Genomic DNA, 20,744 nt, shown 5'->3' with positions numbered 1-20,744 from the left:
TCCTGCTCTGGAGCTAAAGAATGAGTCAAGAAAACGAAACACCAATCCAGCCTAAAATATTCAGTGTCAATGAAAAACTGAAAGGCTCAGTGGACAAGAAGAAATTGTCCACTTCTTGCTGGGACAGAGGCTTGATATGGAGCAGCAGCTTACCAAGTTACCAAGTTGGATAATTCTTGCACTCCCACTGGTATATTTACTGAAGTGCTTGATAAGTGAACAATGTGGGAAGTGTCTAAGGTTTCATCTCAATGTTGTTAATTGTGTAGTGAAACCCACCCTGAGAAATAATCAATCAGAACATTTATGTATTGATTAAATGCTTTTCAAAAGGTGCAGGGAAAACTCTGTGGTGAGTTTTCCTCATCAGCAAGAGCCTTACATCAGAGATCCTGGTCAAACATCCAGTTTGAGAAGACTGCAGGCTCCTTTTGTGTTAGGCACAGAGTAAAGAGCCTTGGATTCTAAACCAGCCTACTCCTTGGTCTGAGGGGAGAAAAACCATCCCATTATTAGGTCTCTGCTCCAGAGCTCATGTGAGAAGAAAATGTCCAGGTCTAACCAGTTGCATCCCATCCCCTGTTTGATAATCCATCAGGGCAATGCTGGATAAATAGAGAGTGCTGATTCCTGCTCTGCAGGTGGGCTGTAGGAAATGAATCATTCTCAAATGTGGAAAGACTAAATGTCAGTTAACAGCCATAAGAAGCTGGAAAGGAAAATGAGTGTGTGCTGCTGAAACTACTGGTATGATGCTATTAAGAAATGAAAAGCAGGAATAACCTACTATGATGCTGCATGCCATGTCTATGGATAAGCTGTTGTAGTAGATGGTGGTGTGACAGTTCCAACTGTATGGGAAAAGATAAAATATTTGCCATGCTTCCCAGGCTGGTACAGGAGCAAAATCTCCATTTCCATGAGATTGACAAGAGAAGAACTGAAGGAGAGTGAACTGCCACAGGTGTGTGTGCACTGCTCAGAGCACAGTGGAACGCTGGTGGCATCGGTGAGAAGGCTGACCAGGAGCAGTGGGAATGCTGGTGGGCTCAACAAGGAGAGTTAAAGAGGTGCACAAATGTCATCTCCTCCCTTGCACCTGCTTAGCAACCCAGCATGGCCCCATGAGGAGAGAATCAATCCTTTTAAAAAGCCAAACTAGCTTTCCTCCATGCAAGTATTTCTTACTCCAATCTATGCTGAGCCAATGACAACATTTTCTTTTTTTTGTGATCAAAAACATTATTTTTCCTATGTAAACGCAAGAATAGCAAATCATGGGGAAAGAAATCTCTTTAAACAACAAAGCAGAGATTCCTGCACTGAGCACTCTGAATTGTCTGCCTTAGGGCAACATACAAAAAATGCTTCTGACAGGAAGAAATGAGATCAAAATGTGAACTTTTTTCTAGTTAAATATTTATATATTTTCCTCATACTTTATTTTAAATTTCTACAAGAAAAACGCCCTGCCTTGCAGGATGCTCTACGTTGCAGTAATTAAACTCAGTTAAAATATTTTTTCATATTTGTAACTGATTTTAGTGAGGTGCTGCTGGAAGACATTAATCCAGTTTAGACCTGCTTAACTATTTTTGCCTGACACTTTCTATTTCAACCTAGCAATTATCTTTTTTTACATTATTGTACCTTTCCACTGTAATTTTTTTTTAATACCTACACTATCTTTTAGCGCATGCGTGAGCTGGATACTCTGGTGTAAAGCACTGTATAGAAATTATGCTAGCCTCTAGAAACATTTGCATCACTTCAAGTTCCTTCATGTGAGCCAAACTGAACTGCTTCATTTGAGCTTTCAAAACTCAGGCTTCAAGCCTGTGTCTGGTGTTGGTCTTGCCTGGTTGTTTCTGTTTTCTGCCTCCTTCTTCAGGAACTCCAAGCATAGCTAATACTCAACCACAGTGTTATAAAAGACATCTGAGCAAGCTGCCCTGCCAGAAACACACAAGTTGTTGACAACATGGAGCTCAGCATGGGCTAGTTAACCTTCTAAAGTAACAACAGTCAAATTTCTCTGATTGTTACATATTTCCTCTTTGCCTACTGACGGGGAATTCAGTATGGAACCAATTCTAATAAAATGTAGATTGTTTGTAAAATAGTTTTCAAAGGGAATAGAAGACTAATCACAAATAAAAATAAGGCATATGTGGTCAGGGTTGTCAAAATAATATCCAGACCACTGCTGAAGCTTTAACACAACCAAAGATCATGTGGCACAGAAGGAGGCACAATTGCTTAGGGCAGAATTTTCCCACCCTAACTTAAGTGTCTTTAAAGGTGGATACCAGAGTCTAAGTAGCATGTGAGTAAATACTGAACAAATAGAAAGAAGCAGGTTCTTCCTGGTAGTAATTCAGGTAATCCTGAGCTCAAGATGGTATGATGACTTTACCTCTGGAAGTGACTGTTTTCCCCTCGAACACAGGGGATGATTTAGCTATGTAATCTTTAGGCAGCAAAAGTGGAAAAGGTGAGAAAAATAGATGCTGCTATGAGAAAGGAATATTTGATATTGTGTTACCTGGAGCTTTTCTGGTAATCATTGTAGGGTCCTACTCAAGCAGGTGTTTATGGTTTTGAGAACATTCTGACAATACATGAGAAAGTGTGCTACAAGTGTGGCCAGTCTGCTACCCTTTTAAAATGTGTATTACTGCAGTGAAAATGTGCAGCAGAAAGAATATTAACACACTGAAACCAGAGTGCTGATTTCAGAGCACCTAGCATTTCAGTTGCTGCTGGATGTACTATGCCCCATTAAGAGCTCTCCCCGTAATGTACAAGTTGCCTGCAATAGAAATGGATTAATTTAACAATGGGCAAAACTGGAAAAAACTCTATGAGGTCAACAAACTTTGTGGAGCTTTAGGAGGACTTCAGGGTATTTACATACTTGATGCCCTTTGATTTAAATGAATGCACGTGTCGCATAATATCTCTGGCTTCACAAAACCAGGTCTTGACTTTCAGTGAAAGTCAAACATCAAGGTGCTTTCTAAAATAACTCAGGTATTTTTAATTTAGGTGGTATTTACATTTTAAACTAAAAATTTAAACTGCTCTGATCCAAGAAAAGGTTACAGATGTCCCCTCTGGATATGACCACCAGCAAGGATGAGATAAAAAAGGGGCATAGGATGTGAGTCTCTGGATTCTGTTGTTTGGAGTACCTGCTTCTCCCCTTCTCCAGTGTGACAAATAGCACAGTACATCTGCTCATGATGAAATTAGGTGTGCAGATCCTGTGGTACAAGTCAGGTCTTCACCTCACTTGGAGCAAGGCTGATACTTTTATGGCATGCTTTAGGACCTTGATGATAGCATTCTGGGGGAGGAGAGGAGCAAAAAATCACTGGGCATTTTTTATGTCTCTTCTTTATTTAAAGTTTTTCAAACCTTAAAAAGAAATTAACCTAGGAAATGCCAAATTTGGAGTATAATAGTGTTTCTTTAAATTCTTATGATTGAAAAAAGAATACTTCAGTCTTTATTAAAAAAATTCATGACAATAGACAGCTAGACAAGGATAGAAGTTTCACTGCTAACTCTTTGATTATTCCACTCAGCAAATATGCAAATACCTTGTCTGTTCCTTTGTATCTGGTAAGTCTTGTGTCTAAAAGAGAAAAGAAATTAATTTTGGGCAGCTTAAGAAAACATCTCAGTGATTTTTAGTTGTCATACGGAGGATCCATAACTTCTTCCTGAGTAATTTTAATGCAATTGCCTAGATGTGATGAATCTTCACCACCACTTGTCAATTGTGCTCTGCACAGGCTGGCTTTAACCACTTTTATTCTTTGCAGGTACTTTTTTTTCCCTCAGGAAATATGTACCCTTACAGTTCCAAAATAAAAGATACTGCAGCTGTTATGCATACTTATCTCTTATCACCTGTTACTTCTATGGAAAATGTTAACTCTGGCACCTTTTCAGCAAGGAAGTAATTTCATGCTAACGAGCCTTGCTTGCTTCAACAGCTATCTTTAATATGTCAATTAGTCTCAGAAATGATGTAAGCATATGTGGTTACAAAGGTATTTCTTTAATATTTTTTTTCCTTGGCAAATTTATCATCATTAAATTATGTTCTATTTCAGAAATCCCTTTGTTTTCCTGAATACATACTGATAAAAGATATATGATTTTAGATATTCTTTAACACAGGTGGTAGAAATGCTGATCTTGTGGGTAGTGTAGGGCAGTTGCAGAAAATTTAAATACTTCCCTCATAGAGTCCCTGCTGCAATACTAAAAGTCACTGAGCTGTGCTAATTTACATCACATCTTGACAGTGTGTGTACTGCTTTTTAATCCTGAGTAACGTAAAAATCCTCAATTTAGGGTTTCTTTTTTCAAAACATATAAGGCACTTCATCAGTAACTAGAATTGCTGTGTGATTGAGCAGGGCAGAGTAACACTGACCAGTCTGAGTAACCAGAACCTGACTATAGCCATCCCTTGAATGGTACCTGGGATCTGGGAGAATTTTGTGTCTGGCTCTCCACTCAGCAATCCAGGACCTAATTCTGCCAAGCCTCTTCATCCATCTGGCAGAAGAACCTGAAAGAGGAAGCAAGAGCAAGGGGTTATGTAGGAGACAGCCCTACCATTTTCAATTCTAAGAACAAACTAGTAGATCTCATGTTAATTTTATTTGGAAAAATATAATAATAAATTATAAAACCCCCAGATTTAGAAAGAAACTCACTCATAATTTGAAATTATAGGTTTTGTAAAATAAAAGAGATTTTTCTGTCACCATTAAACAAGAAATATTCTTTTTCTTTTACAAATGGTGTCATTGTGTGCTAATGCATTTTTTAACATTTCTGATTCATCCTTTCTCAGAGCATATCCTGGTAATATATCACACTCAGAGAGAGATTAATCTAACTGGCAAACAGTTACTGCATTCACTCTTCCTGTGGGCCATCACTTGTCCTGAGGATAATAATTTGTATCAAATCATTCTGCCTTGGTAACACAGGAGGTTTTAGTTCTCATTCCCAACTTACATTTTCGAAGATAATTTAATATGCATTCTATAAAGTTAAAGGTCATATATTTCATTGTTGGAAATACTTCAGTTGAACAGAGCTAGCCAGTAGGAAAGATCTCATCTCAAAAGGATATTATTTCCCCAAACTATGCATTTCTCAAAAGGATGTTATGATTGTTGTTGTTTACAGAGTTAAAATAGGTCAAAATATTTTTTAATCTATTTTTCTTTTTAATCTTTTGGAGTTGCCAAAATAGTTGGATTTGACAGATCTCTCCACCTGATTCTACTTATTGGTCTACTCTGCAATGTATTTGCAGTCTCTGAGAGATTTCTTTTTGTTACAATAAATCAAGAACAAATTCTTTGTTGGAAGTGGATGAAGTTATGACAGATAGGGACAATGAAGGAAAGAATCTCATGGAGATTTCTCCATTCTTCACCTACAGGTTGGATAATGTAAGCTAATTTTACTCCTTTAACAAAGGAAAATAGCACAATTGCACATAACTCTTCCTTTTAATACCTACTGATGTCAGTGGGATGGACCACACTGCACTTGGAAAAGAAATTAATTCCAGCAGTTAAGGAGTTGAAGCACACATGCTGTCTCAAACTAGTTTTTTTCTACTATCTTTTGGTGGCCAGTATCCACATATTCAAAGGAACGTTGAACAGGAGAGTATAATGAATAATTAGCTTCTAATGTAATTTCTGTCTTGCTTCAGTTCTAGTTGAGAGAGAAGATCTGTGGGAGGATTCAAATATCAATGTCAATGTAGTCAGCATACTTCCAAGATGTAAGTTTTGAAAAGCCCCAATGAAATGCCACCTAGTTATTGATGCAGGTGAGATACCAATGCCTCACAGTGGCTAGTGTTCAAATTCTTAAGACACTTGAAGAGTTTTGGATAAGCTTTTTAAAATGCCTTTACTGCAGATAAAGTTAAGCTCACCTCAGCCCAAACTCATTTTGAGGGATCCCTTCAAAGAGGGATTTCTCCATCTCTTTTTCTCTGTTTTCTGTAGTGAAACACAAGTTTTCACCATTTCAAATGGTGGCTGGGTTTCTGGTGTTTTATTTCTTGCTTTAGTAAATTATTCTTTTTCACGTAAGTGTGCAGTCTTTCTAGATGACAACTTTGAAGCCTGTGGCCCTGTGAAGGAAATCTAAAACTAACCTGAAAATAGCTGCAGGGAATACATGCTAAAAATCAATTTGATCCTGGCAAAAAGAGCAGATCAGATAATTTAGTATCTTTTCAACTCTGAGTTCTATTATCCAGTACTGGCTCAGTTGGTCTGCTGTCAGATTCCTCTGTCATGTGTATGTTGGAGAGAAAAGAGAATAAAGAAAATGGATGCTTGCTTTGCATCAAATTTTCACAAGATGACTGTCAGTGTTGAATAAGGTTTGGCATTTCTATCTGATAGACAAACAGTTTCTCAAAAATTTGACTGAGTTTTTTTTTTTATGTTAGTGACTTTCAGAAAGTTTCTAGATCCACTCTTTCACATTAAAACAGCAAGAAAATTAAATGAAAAGAGAGGAAGATTTTGGGTTTCAAAAATAAGGTTGTTTTGGTTGTGGTTTTGTTTGTGGTTTTGTTGGTTTATTTGTTTTGATTTTGTTTTTAATGGTAATACTCCTTTTAAGTCAATGTACAAGCCCCACAGCATCCTTCATCACCCCAGAAATATACTTGCCTTGGAGTGTTCATTCAGAAATTTCCTCCACATTCACATTTTGTGAAGCCACATATCAAAATACATTTTTTCATTATTTCAACCTTTGCATCACCATTTCTCTGTTTTGTTCTTTCTTCATTATTTTCCCAAGAAAGTGAAAAGAGAAATAGCATAAAGACACAGCTTTGAAAAACCTGTCTCTAAGAAATCATTGTAAATTAGTTCCTATACTCCAAGCATTAGGCAGAAAATCTGAGGGAGGTCACACTGGATTGTTATTAGCCCTGTCATCCTTTTTCAAAGTTTTCACACATTGCTAGAAAAGGCACTGTAGTATTTGGTATTCTAGGATTAAATTAGAAACCAATTAGATCAATTAGAAACCAATCCTTAGAAACATATTTTTCAATCTGTTCTGTACTATTCAGCTTTAATTCTCTTTGTTTGATTATAGATTTCTTAATTTCTTTTTACAAAAGTCCTAGTTATTAATTGAGCAAATTACAATAACCCATTTTTTCAATATCGATGTGTTAGCAACACACAATATGCCAAGAGAATTTGAAACACTGCTGGAAACCAGGTGTCAGTTTTGGGGGTAGAATTCAGAACAGTTTGGAAGTTCTCTAAACCTGAAAATCTTTGACAGCATGTACAGGATGGAGGCACATGTGAGGGGAGATACTTACTGGATTTAGGTTTGTGTCAGGTCCTTAATGCCTTTATTAGATCTACTCCAGTGCCCCTGTTGCCTCCAGCCTATAGCTACTGGCAAAGCAAAGACTGGAAGAGGTGCTGCAAAGTTAAAGTTAACACTTATTTGTGAGACAACACTGGTCATGGATTATTACAAACAACAATCTAGTTAAGAGTTTCCTCAGGCTATTTTACTGGATCTTTTCCTGTTGCAATTGCATTGCATGTGCAGTGATGTAACTTCATCTTTGTTATAGAAAGCATGAACCAGAGTTGTCAACCAAACGTTATAGAGCTTTAATAGGAGCAATATGTCAAAAACATCTTTCTGCAACATGGTAAACTTTGTAACCTTCATTTTTTCATATAACTTTTCATTTTATTTCTGGTTTCAAGATTTTTTAAAATTACCAGCATATGTTCATTTATCTCTATAAGTATATAAAACTCTCAAAGCCATATGTTTTTCTCTAGAAAGTTGGCAGAACACTATGCTATGTATACACAGGCCAAAAAAAAGAGGCTACTGTTATTGACTATCCTATATACTTTTCTCTCTAATGATGCCATTTCTGACAGATAAAATGTGAAAATATCATCTAGAATAGACTGTGCCCACTCTTGTTTTTTACACTACGTTGATATACCTAGGAGAAACACAAAATGCCTACATCGTGGACTTGTGAAAAAGATTAGTATACTGCCAAAGGATGACATTGTAATGAAGTATAAACAGATAAAATAAACAGTTATCTTTTGAATTCATAGAGATCTTTTTGTGGCAATTAAAAGTAACAAGATGTTGAGACAGGGGTGTAGGTGGAAGATGAAAAGATGGCCTTGTAGAAAATGAAGCATTCAAATATGCCATGTAGTGCTTGTCACAAATCGTTCCCAGAGAATATCAGGGATTGTGAAATGTGACTGCATCTGAGCAAGCATAATTCAATCCAGTACTTCATAACTCCTTGTTCATCTCTTACTTTTCCTTGTTCTTTGAAAATATTCCAAGCTATTGATGTAAAGGAGATATTTTTCAAAGTCACTCTCCCTCTAAAGCTTCAGCTCAGTGAAGTATCTGGTAAAGCTCAGCCTTTCTTTTTCTCTGTGACCAATCAGCTGGAACCCAGCAGTCTGGCTGTATTAGCAGTCTATGACAACATTCTTCCTTATTTTAGTAATTCAGTATGATAAAGGGAGATGCTTTGACTGAGTTTTCAAATATATAAAAAATTACTTATTAAATCAAAATTTTGCTGAACTGTGACTGTGGAAGGTATGGCTGCTACCCCAGAATCAAGGGGCTGTGCTTATTCTGTAGAAGCAGTGATGTACATAGATCTGGGTTCCCCTTGGAACAAAATGGCAAAGGGCGATTCACATTTTCATGTATGGACAAACTACATTAGATGTACAGAATCGTGCATCTTATATTCTGTAATCCCAGATTGTCTGGGTGTTTGATTTCTTATTTCTGTGGGTTCCCTCATTATTCTCCATATCCCTGCTGCTTTTTCAGACAGGTGTCAGCAATGTGCATGCAGCACTAGGTAGAAAATCTCAGTGACCCCCTGCTCAGCCTGACACTGATCTCTGGGGGTAGTATTTTATAGAGCAGCACAGGAACTGCCAGGATACAACCACCCATGGATGCAACCTGGTACTGTCACCATGTCCCTTTCTGGGCAGCAGGGAACATGTGCTTTCCCTAAAGCATCTGGTTCCCAAGTACATGGGAACATTGTACATTTCAGCAGTTTGAAGGCAAAATGGTGGTATGGACTTACTGAGTCTTCACTGACACTGTGGCATGGTATGTCATCTATGCACACAATATGTGACTATTAGGAACCAACTCCTATTTTTAAAAGCCTTTGTTTCCTACAAAAGGCAGTGCAGTGAATATTTCCTGAAAACATTTGTTCCTTAGGATCCTGGTCAGATTTGAGTCCCCATGTTTACTGTCCGTGTGCTGCACACTACCCCTGGATTTTCCTGTGTCAGGACCCTGTTCTTTCCATATCAACATGGAGACAGAGATGAACTTTACTTTTGTGAGAGAGATATTGAATGATACAGCTTAAATAGCATTAATGGTCTCTCGGTGTTGAGTTTGGCCATTCACTGGGTTTGGTTAGTGATGCTGGCTGTAGCTCTCTGGGAATCCCAGATCATGCCATCATGTTTCCCCTCTTTTAGTGGCTCAGGTGCCACTGTCCAAGGGTGTCAGCAAGCAGGGAAATGAGACTTTTTTGTCTTCAGCATTATATCAAGCATAATGGTGCCCACAGCCTATGTTGTTACTAGAAAATAAGGACAGAAAAAGAAATAAATGCTTCAAATAGACACAAATAACTTCAGAAGCTGCTTGCTTCCAAAAATTGACCAAAAATAGTACATTGTGATACCATGGATAACACCACAGAATTGAGTTCTAAAAGTGAAGAACTTACAAAAATAGTGAATTTCAACTAATTTTGCTAAGAGTTAGTCTACATTCAAGAGAACTTGTCATACATGAGTGACAGGGGCAAGAACTTTTTTAGAGTCTTTTCTTAGATTGCTTGTGTATTTTTTATAAACACTTCATTTCATGGACTTTATTCTAGGCCTTGTACAGTTCCATGGAAATTATTGACTCATAAATCAAACTTGGCACAGAAACAGCTATGCTAAAATAACTCATCATTTGAATCTCAGCACACTAATATATTTAAACTCATGCTTTACTTGAAGTGAGGCAGCACAATATTTAGATGCTATAATGTTGTAAGGGAGCTTGCTGTTCACAGTGCTGACAGGAAGGAAAAGGTCATTGGTCTCTCACTGTACTCTGGCAGGCAAACTAAAATATGAATTTTAAAAAGCCCTTGCAGAATGAAATGCTCCTGTCATTTTACCATGTAGAATTTGAGTTTGGGGAAAGGAAAGTTAAAAAAATGCAACTAAATCTTTGGACATACAATTATTTTCAGAAATAATATGAGTGTGTGGCAGACATTGAATTTTACTGATTTGAATCTGCACATGACTGGCAGTGTTGGGTTATGAGAGCTGCTTGTCATGGCACATCATAGCAGGACAAGTAGAAAGTACACTCTAAAATAAAACCATGAACAAACAATGGAAAACAGACTAGGTTTAGATTCCTAAGGTATTTCAATGTCCAGATTTTCAGAGCATCCATTCATCAGCAGCTGAACTCTGGAAAATCCCAGAATCTGCTTTAGTATCTCATCCTTGGAGTTGTCTAAGCATCTAAGCTTCTCCTGCTTTGCACAGAAGGAGTTAGATTAAACTCAGTGCCTAAACCTCAGTTGATGTGGCAGATATGATGAGACAAGCTACCTCCCTCATGTACCTCTTGCTTGCACCCTTGAAACCTGTTTAGCAGGTCAAGTCTTGCATGAAGCTGGACTATGAAAAACTAGGAGAATTTCTTGGGCTATCAGCCTACTGCTTTTCAAGACTCCTAAACTCCGTGGGTGCTGACAGCTTGTTTCAAAAGTGCACCAGTAGTGTCCAGACATAATGTAACTCATCTCTTGAATTTCTCATGACAGCCATAACAACCAGAGAATATACTCATAATCATGGAGTTCTATTTATTCATTACATTAAAAGAATAATTTTTTCCAGTAAGAAAAATTATCTAAATATAACTGGATTTAATGAAATATTTTTTTCCCCTAGTAGAAACTTACCCTCAGATCATTCTCAGCCAATATTTTCTCTTGGATTTCTTCTACTGGCCCAAAGCTTGGTGAAAAGAGACAAAAGATATTTTAGATGGAGATAAAATACAGTAAGTATAAATTTATATGTAAATCAGTTATTGAATTTTACTTGATACAGTGAAAAAAGTGCTCGTTGAAAGTAGGAAAGAAAATGAAAATCACCAGACATCAAACCCTCAATGTTCTCTCATTGTTGAAGAAGTTAAAATACAACTATCATTTCTAACTGAGAGATAGGAAGGAAAAATATGAGCAAGCATTGCCAAGTACTTTGATTTACTTTCTATTTTCAAGACCAGCTAGTGTATTTTTTCTTGAAATTTCGAAGGTAAATTTCTCATTGCACTCCAGATGGCAGATTTTTAGTCCAATATTCTTTCTTCTTCACCCACACAGAAGTCTTCCCAGCTTTTCTTGTTTCCAAAGTTAGCATACTGAGATCAAAATTTATCAAGTATTTGTAAAAGGTGACAAACCCCCAAAGCTGGAAACATGGTGTCTGTCTTTTTCAGTGGCATCAGTTCAATGGCAACAAACTTCACCTTAGTCAGAACAAAGAAGAATAAAGTGCAGACCATTTTATATACCAGGGTACCAGCACAATTAACAAGGACAATTTGAGGTTTGTCCAGTTGTTGGTCTGTGCTTTACCTGCATGACTGAAGTCTCAGGGGCTGAGCTTAGAAGGCCAGTCTTTTTTTTTTCCTTGGTACCTCTTCCTCTCCCATTTCAATTTCAGCCAGAAAATTTTCCTCATGAAAAAATAGCTTTTGTTTGTTTGTTTGTTTTATGGCAGCTCTAAAATATGAACTCTGAATTGTCAGAGTTACAACAGTGATGTTGTATCATGGCATCTGAGTAATATGAACATAGGTATATGCAGACTTCATAAAATTTGGAGTATTTCTACAAGCACATAGAAATATGTGCATAAAAGATAGAGATATTTTCTCTTTTATCAAAACTCATCCACATGCTTAGCAGTTTTCTGCTAACCAGGGACCCAGACATTTCAATGTTATGAGTATTTACAGTATCCCTGTAAATGACTAATTGCTCATTAGACATTGAAAAACCACAATTCCCAAAGACCTAAAATCAAGAAGAATTTATTTTCTGTTTGTTTTCACCATTCCCAATTCTTTTTTCAATAAGCCAGTAATAAGGCAGAGAGCAGCTGAAAAGCTTAGGCAGTTTTGTCTTGTCACCCACAAATAAAGCCCAAGCCCCTTTCAAAGCACTTTGCATGGATACACAGTGGTTTTTCCTGCCATACTCTCACTAGTCCCCAGCTTACCTCTGTAGCAGTATGATGAAATTGTAGCTGAGTACTGATGGATAACACTATCTTATAAAACTTTCCTGTTCCATGGGGGTGATGATACCACAAAAGGTTTTTGCACCTGGTTATTTTGCACCTAAAAGTCTAATTAATGTAAAAATAAAAAAAATCCTGACAGGCACAGGAAAAGTTAAAAAAAAAATTTAAAAAAAAGAAAAGAAAAAAACACCATTGGGTTTGACAGGAGCTATCAAACAAATATTTGAACAAATATTTTAGTAATTTTCCAAGACAACAATTTCCTCTTGGTTTCTGTTGTACATTATCGATTAGAGCCTACACACTTTCTTTCTCCTTCCTTGTTCTTTCTATCTGCTCTTTGGATGTTCAGTCTCATAGGAGGATAAGATTTTATAATGCATTAGCTGACATTTGAAACAAGCTGAATAACACAGAAGCAGCCAAGAATTGTAGTGAACTAGAAAGAGATCAGCAGGTAAAATGATTTATATATTGCCTCCATTTATGATTAATATTTTTCTTTCTTACTTAAGTCTGATCAGATAGACTTATTTTCTGTAACAGAAAACTAGGAACAAATGTGGGGTTTATTTATTTACTAATCATTCAAGAAATTGTGTATTTGCTGTTCAGGTTTTTTCCTATGATCTAATAAAAAGAACTTTAGAATTAACAATAACTGCAATTACTAACTGTTTATGTAAAATCAGAATTAATTTCACACAGATGTCTGAAAATATGCATATATTTCAAGCATCTATTTGTTTTGGTTTACATATTGGCCTGTTTCACCATGACATGCTAAGATGATCCTTGTGAGAAACAAATTATTATCTTCAAGAATTTTCCATACTTTTAGAACAGATTTTACCACTTAAGATTTTCAAGAAGGCTCTGTATGAAACCATGTGCTGTGCAGTGCACACATATATACACATACACACAGAGTTTTGGCAAGGCCTAAGCTTTATCCCAGCAGAGAGATCAGACCTCTTTTGAGGGCCTGAGTTTCACAGACTGTTATTGAGGAGAGTTAAAAGAGCTTGAAGCTGGTCCAGAAGCATGAGCTCTTTCCTTCCCTGGGGTATGGGTTCCTTCCATGAACTAAAAATTTAAAACCTGCCCTTCCATTTGGGCTCCAGAAGATTTAGCTGATTTCTGAGGAGTCATGCCTGAGGAAACACCTTTTTGTCAAATAACTTTGACTGTTTGGATGCTCACCAGGCAGGATCCTTGACTGTGTGCAGCTTCAGGTGTTCTGCTGCTGCAGACACCAGGGTGATGTACTGGGGCAGTCTCCGTGACACTCTGCTTCCTTCCTACTGAACAGCAGTGGTGTTCCAAGGGATGCTTGAATCCTGGTGCTAAGAGGATTTCTATCCTCATGGTTTGGGCAGGAAGGTGGGAGAATTTATGCTTGAAAATTTTATGGTGTTTTAAGTTAGTCATAAGGAACAGACTCTCAGTAACTTTGAGGCAAGTACTCTCCTTTCTTTGTATCTTTTTTGCTTCTGCCCCTTCTAGCCTGGTTATTTCAGCAATCGTGATAAAACGAAGGCCTTGCTTCAATAGAAAGTGGGAGAATGTGCCCATCCAGAATATCTGACTATGTAACATTTGAAGAACATTTGGGCCCTGGTTGTCCAATGCAGGGATGGACAGAGCGCTGAGAGCCCATGGTTGCAATGTCCTGGTAGGGACCTTTGACAAAAGGCGCTTGCTCCCTGCCATGCGGGAGTTTGTAATTAACATCACCGTCACCGACTGCAAATGAACTCAGCCCTCATCCTGGATGATGGGGACAATCATCTTCCTATACCAGGGGCTTTTAAACTGTTTTGTATTGAAGTTTCGACATTCACAGCAATTTTAATAGCAACCTGAAAACATTTTAAATTACCAAATATTTGGCCAGTGTTGAAGAATTAACAGGCTGGCTGATAGGAGAAGACCTTGGCATCAAAGGAGTGACTGAACATCAGATAATATGGTTGCTTTCCCTAACTACTGCAGGATTATGATTTAATTTGTTTTGTCATTTTCATTACAACATTGTCTCTGTATGCTTTTGTAATTGCCATAGGTTTGAGGCAGTGTTGTTTCATGTTTATCAAAGGTCAGAGTACTATGTCTTCTGAAGACCTCTACAGATATTTTTCTTCTGTTAAGCTGTAGTTTTAATTCACTGCAGCATCCACAATCTCCCACTGAAACTTTTGTCAGCATCTTGAAAGTGTAAAAAGATCTCTTGTGGCATTCACAGATACTGTTTTGTCAGCGCTGACTGATTCTTGGAGCAATGTTTTGCTGATATTATCAACTGTTAAAGAAATGTAACCTCAGAGGATGCTTCAGAATTTTGTTCATAGTAGTCATAGAAGATGATCTGAACTGATTTGTAAAGCAGTACGAAAAACAGAGGATACAATATCACTGACAACAAGCTGGCCACTTCAGTATCTTCTTCAGTGGCAAGATAAGGTACTAGTAAAATACCTATTGTAGTAGATTTTTAAATGTATATTTTAGCTCCTGAGTAGATTCTGTAAAAAAAAGGCTTGTGGGAGGATGCTAGGTGACATTCAAACATGATTTTGTAAAGTATCTTCTATGGCTGGTACCTTATTTAGGAACTAAAATAAAAAATAATATCCCTATCCAGATCATATCACACAGACTTTCTTAGTCACTAGGAACTTGCATTTCTTTCCCACAGGTTGTTGGAGCCGTCTCTGTCCACAGCAAGAGGCTGATCTCTAAACTTCCCCACAGTCTTCAGATTTACAAGTCTGAATTTGTGGTTCATATGGGTTTAGTGAAGTGAAATGAGCCCTCATGGTGCTTGAACTCCATCCTACATGCTTCTTTTCAGCACCTTGAAGTTCCCTGCTTCTCAGAGAAGAAAAAGAAAAGTCTGGCAAGGTAATCATTGACAGGTGAATAAAAAGAACTCACTGAGGAACTTGATTAGTTTCCCACTAATTATCATACTAAAATTATAGTTAAAATTTATCCTCCTGTCATTAGTCAACTGCTGAATATTTGGCTCAGGTTTGGCTGTTTTGCCTGAAGATAAAAACATCAGGTAATAAGTGATTGCGATAAGTGATGATGCAGTCCAAAGTACATTGTGAGGAGTGATGTTAGGAAAGAAATGTGATTACCAAACCACAGGAAATCAGTACAAATGGTGAGCTATTGCCTAAGCTGTTATAGAAATCTGTAAAATCTGATGGTAAGGGAACTGATTGAAATGTTATCAAATGCAAGAGGGGAAAAGGAAGAAGCTTGCATTGTTATTGCATAATGTTCCTATATTAAAAACTATGAGGAATAAATCAGACAAAATACAGTTTTATTAAAAGGAGATAAGGTGTTTTCTTAGTCTCTTATCATTCAACCATTCCCATCGAATTATTCTTTTAGTTGTTCAAAAAATCAGTGCTGCTGCAGCTCATTTTTCCTATACCAACAAGTGTGCGAACAGCTTCCTGCACCACATCTGTCAGATTCAATCAGGTTTTAATATATATCTAAAGCATTCATGAAAATAAATGGAAACAATTAAAATTTAATTGTTGAAATAATTGAAATAAATTAAATTGCTTTTGTTTCAGCATTCCCTATTATTTCCAGTGGTGCTAACTTGGGTGCTATTTATTCCTATATCCTTGGAAGCCTTTGATATTATTCTGTTTTGCAACTCTTCATCATCAGTGGCCTAGTGCCCAGTAGAGTTTTTAACCCTGAATCAAACATTTAGCTTTTCATTATTGGTGAGAACACTTTAGCAATAGACTCCCTGGGCAGGAATCACTTAAATCATCTTGCAATGAAATCACCAGGGCAGACATGAAAGCTTAGTGCAGCTTAGACAGCTGTGACAGAGCCCTGATGCCTGTGGAGCGTGCAGAACCTTTCCTTCTTGCTTCCAAATTACCCTGTTTACTCATTAACTGCAGATCAGAAGGGAGGGACAGATACCACTCTTATAATGTCATTAATTCAGACAAACTAAAAGTGGATCTGAACTTTTTTTCATCTTCAAGAGAGATTGTGATTGAGGGTGAGTCATCTCATGCTTAACAATCAAAGAAAAACATAAATTCATTTCTATGACAACTTTCAATGCAATACCAGGGTTTCTTTCGCAGTGTCTAGTTGCTGAGTCCTTGGAGAATTATACATCCTGCATCTGAAGAATACATTTTATTAGAGTATGATAAGCAGCTCATGTGCTAAACTTGCAGACTGACACTTTACCTTTCCTTCTTCTTTTTCACCTCTGCTGAGACATCCATAGTGAGAAATGTTTCTTTTGCCATTGATGTGCTAATGCAACTCTAGATATAAATTTTAAGTAGCACTGTGTCAGACTAGAACAATTATAACTGAGAAACCAGAGGAATTCCTTCATATTGCTTTGGCCTTGGCTGCTCTCTTGGTTATTTTTTGCAGTGGCAGTGAGGAGACAGGGCCAAGACCCAAATGGTACTGATATCATCTTGTGCCATTGTCAGGACTGGGGGAAAAGGGACTCTTCCCCACTTCTGGGAAGGAACAGTGTTCCTTTCTGGTCCTGGGAAATCGTGGTGGGCAGAGGGTAGATTCATAACTGTTTTCATTGTCCCAGGCATGGTGGCATTTTGCATGTAAATCACCCTCTCTGGTGACACTTCTGCCACTGGTATTTTTGCTATTTGTTTTCTTACCTCATTGCTGTTTCCAGTAAACTGTTCTTATCTCAACCCATGATCTCTGCCTTTTGTCTCACTCTGGTTTTTTTTTGTTTTTTTTTTTTTTTGGTGGGAGTACTAAATTGAGGAATACCCATGACAGCACCACACCCACCAAGAGATCATCTGTGCCAAATGTTTCACCTGCATTTTCAAATATAGGCAACTTAAAAGTCAGTAGTTTGCTTTTATTAGGTATCTGTCACTGATTCCTAGGAAGAAATGAGATTTCAGTAAACCAGATTGTGCAAACACTTTGATTATCCCTGAAAATGCTAGATGCTGTCCCATCTGGCTTCTTCCAGCCTAGTGAAGAAATATTATTTATTAAGAGAATGCACAGACCCAAATTTCTAGACTTTTTAAACAGATTATAAACTCTCCCTAAGTTTTTTACATTAAAACATGAAACTTCTTTCCAAATAACTGGTTCCTGCATAATAGGCAAAAGTGGTTCACTGAAGAATATAAATAACCTAAATCTCAGCATATTAAACAATTGCAAGGGTTATGAATCTGTCTCTTAAAGAGGAGCAATCCTCAAAAACAACTGATCATGTCTACGTGTCTAGTATTCTCATTCTGCCTTTGTGGTAGAGTATTTTTTTGAGCTTCCTGTTTCAGTGAACTTTCCCACCTGCAAAATTATTTGCTGTAATATTTACAGGACTTCAAAAGGTGTTTTCCAGAAAAAGTGAACCCAAGTTATATTTCTCTTAGTAAAAGAGCAGGACAAAGGCTTTCCTCTGGCATATGCTCACTCAGCTGAGACGTCTTAGCCCCCAACACCACATGTTGAATCTGAGATAGTAATTTATTGACAGTCTTTAACACATGTTCCCAACCAAGCACTGTCTGTGGTCCTGCTAAATCTCTTGGACCAAAACCATGCCAGGCAGTTTGGGAACAGTTAAACAAGGTACAGGTGCCAGACCTCAGGCTGATTCCTTCTTCTGCTTAGTTTGCTAGCATAGGCACAGTCTATACCTTTATTTTACTTGCTTTTATTACAAATCTTACCAAATAACAACAGGAAATGTTGTTCTTTTTTCTCTTAAATCTAATTGCGTTAAATTTTAACATTAGGTTTCCAGAGAAACCTTGCATTTTTTATGTAAAGAAAAGTTTTTCTAATAATATTAAAAACCCAGAAATTTTTCTGCGTTCCTCAGCTATGCTATACTGAGGTTAGAAATGATAGTGTCAGGAACAGTAGTAATGAAGCAATTTCTGTGGTGCTTAAAAAATAATTTGCTTTTAATAAAATGGATTAGTTTTCACATAAATGTTAGAAGTGGAATTAATTCACATAAATCCAACCAATCATTGATAGTTTAACTGTGACAGAGATTTATATAAAATATAAGTACAGTTCATATATAAGTGCATTTGACAATAATGGGAAAACAGGAGTTGTGCAGCAGAGAATTAAAGAATAAAAGGTGTTCAAGAGAAACATGGTGAATTGAAAAGAGAAGGTCAATTTTAATGCTAAAAGAATTGAATTTCAGATAGCTTTGCTGAAGTTTGGATGAGGTAGAGGACAATAAAGAAATCATGGCTGCATTTCCCTTTTTAGAAAAAAGTTAAAAGAACATTTAATTTAGTTTTCCTAGTGCAGTTGAAGGGGTAGAGTCTATGATATTCTGACCCTCTAAAAAGTGAAATTTCTAAAGGCTTTTCAATTTTCCCCCCTGTTTTTTCTTCTTTCTTTCCTTTTTTTTTCCCCTTTGGACAATGAACATTGTGAAAAGCTATTTTATATGTTAGAGTCTCCAGTCACCATGACAACATCTATACTGTGGGACTCAGGAATTCTCCCAGTTTCTGGTACCATGTATCTCAGCTGTATTTTATTCCTTTGTCAAGGTGAAAAATGGGCATTCGTATCTGCCCAAGGCCAGAGATTACTTGGCTTAAGAACAGAGAAAACCCAGACATATGGGCCAAAAAGCAGACAAGTCTGAAAGGCACTTCACTGCAGGCCAGCTCTCCTGATGCACACACAAAACTCCTCACTGAAGGAAAAGTGAGATTCGAAAGAAAGATAATTATGCTAGTATCTGGTAAAAATATATTAAAGTCAATGGTATTATTTGCATTTTATTTTATTGAAAACAAAAATGTAGGTAGGATTCTCAGTATTTCATAGTACACAAGGGTCTTTTGTCCGTTAAATATTGCAATTTGCACAGATACAATAAATAATTTTCATCTCATGCTTCACGTGCTTTTAGACACAAACAGAAAATTGAAATATCTTTATTTGCAGAAGAGAAAAGAACACCTACATTCTTACCATGTTTACAGGAAGGTTTTGGTTTTTTAAAAAAGAAATTCAGCAGAAGGTATTAGATATTACAATCAGCTTTACCTTTTATTCTGCACTCTCACAATACAATTTCCAAGTGGGTACTTCAGAATATGTTAGAGTGGCATTTGTGTAACAATTCAGCATTCTTTTTAGGAGAGGAAATGGAAGAATGTGAAAGAAACAAATTTTCAACCCTTTCAAAACTCCTATTTCACACAGCTGACTGCTCACTTCATTTTTCTTATGCAAGTATGAGACCTAAATGCCTGCAAAAACTGTACCTAGATGCCAGTGGAGCACCAAGAAACAAATCAATGAAGGTGCAAGGTCAGAGGCACTGTGTATAATTTTCAGAAAGTTTCTGTCTTGGAATTTGTATGTCACCTGTTCACACAACACTACTTCTCATTAAAAGTTAATCCTTTCATAAATGTCTCTGAGTAATTTTTTGGGTTAATTCACTTGGCTTTTACTTTTTCTGTTGCATCTTCACAGGTAACAGCTTTTTTCCCAGCTGTTTCTCTTCTAAGATATTTTAATTTTGATTTCTGGTTTTATCTTTCTTGGTCATTTGGGTTTTTAGAAGGTTCTTCCAATAATTCTAGAACAATTGGAAAGCATTTGCAATTCATGAAATGGTCAAACAACACATCATGGATTGCAAGTTTTATCCAAAATCAAAAAATGCTTTTCTAATGTCTAAACTGTCCTCAGCCAAGAAGTGAAACTTTTCCTCTAAATCCTGGAGATCTTTTCAAGCTGCTACTTATATTAATCCCTGATGCATTCTAAGTGGTTAGACAGACAGACAGATATACATTGCAGTGTTTCCTATCCTATCTTCTCTTGTGAATCTATTAATGTCACATAAGAAGATCATAAATTTGGGGGGAAAATTGGGTTGGTTACTTGAAGTGAGTGACTGAAGTAACAATGTTGAGAGCAACAGATGCACTCGGTCAAAAGTAATTCTGATTGTCTCTCCTCTGTACAGCTCCAGCTGCAGGTTGGTTCTGCTGGCACTGTGAAACATTTTGGTTTGACAAGCTAGATCTGCAATCAGAGAAGGATTAACCCAGATGTACAGGTAGGTGTTCTGGAGAGCTTCAGTCATGGTTTATGACTCTCATTGAAAGGCTTATGGGTACAGACATTTTCCATTACCTCAAAGAAAAATCTGCTTGTGGAACTAAGAAAACTTGAGACATGTGGCAGTCCATAGATTTGCGGAGCCACCAGCAA

The sequence above is a fragment of the Melospiza georgiana genome, chromosome 3 (genome assembly GCF_028018845.1).
Source record: "Melospiza georgiana isolate bMelGeo1 chromosome 3, bMelGeo1.pri, whole genome shotgun sequence".
NCBI classification, from domain to species: domain Eukaryota; kingdom Metazoa; phylum Chordata; class Aves; order Passeriformes; family Passerellidae; genus Melospiza; species Melospiza georgiana.
The sequence above is the reverse complement of the archived record's forward strand: the minus strand, read 5'-3'. Positions refer to the sequence as shown.